Below are 615 nucleotides of genomic sequence, written 5' to 3' on the forward strand. Positions count from 1 at the left end.
TCTGAGTTCAAATTCTGCCGAGGTCGACTTTGCATTTCATCCTTTCGGGGGTCGATAACTTAAGTACCAGTTACGTACTGGGGTCGATGTAATCGACCTTATCCCTTTGTCTGTCCTTGTTTGGTCCCCTCTATGTTTGTTTAGCCCCTTGTGGGCAATAAAGAAATATAAGAAGACACTTGCCCAAGGTGCCGTGCCACGCAGCGGAACTGAACCTGGAACCATGTTGTGTTTGGGAAGCAAACTTCTTCCCACACTGCCATGCCTGCCTACACAAACACACACACACACACACAATCTTAACAACAAAAAGGAAAATTAAAAGTACTGAAGATATCATTCTCTCGTGTATTAATAGACAGGTATAAAAAGGTCTTTGAGCTTTTCCCAAGGTAAGGAAATGAAACACCACGTGAAAACCCCACCCCCTTCCCTTTCTATTCTTCCCCTTGTCTAGCGCTGAGAGCCGATTTCAGTCTCTGAGAGACAGACACATCGACTCCTAGCGCCAGACAAAATAGATTAAAACATTAGAGAAGGATTTCATTTCATTTCTTCTGCAAAATTCAAAGAACTATTACACCTGTTTTTATATATATATATATATATATATAT

This window comes from Octopus bimaculoides, unplaced genomic scaffold (genome assembly GCF_001194135.2).
Source record: "Octopus bimaculoides isolate UCB-OBI-ISO-001 unplaced genomic scaffold, ASM119413v2 Scaffold_213642, whole genome shotgun sequence".
Lineage (NCBI taxonomy): Eukaryota > Metazoa > Mollusca > Cephalopoda > Octopoda > Octopodidae > Octopus > Octopus bimaculoides.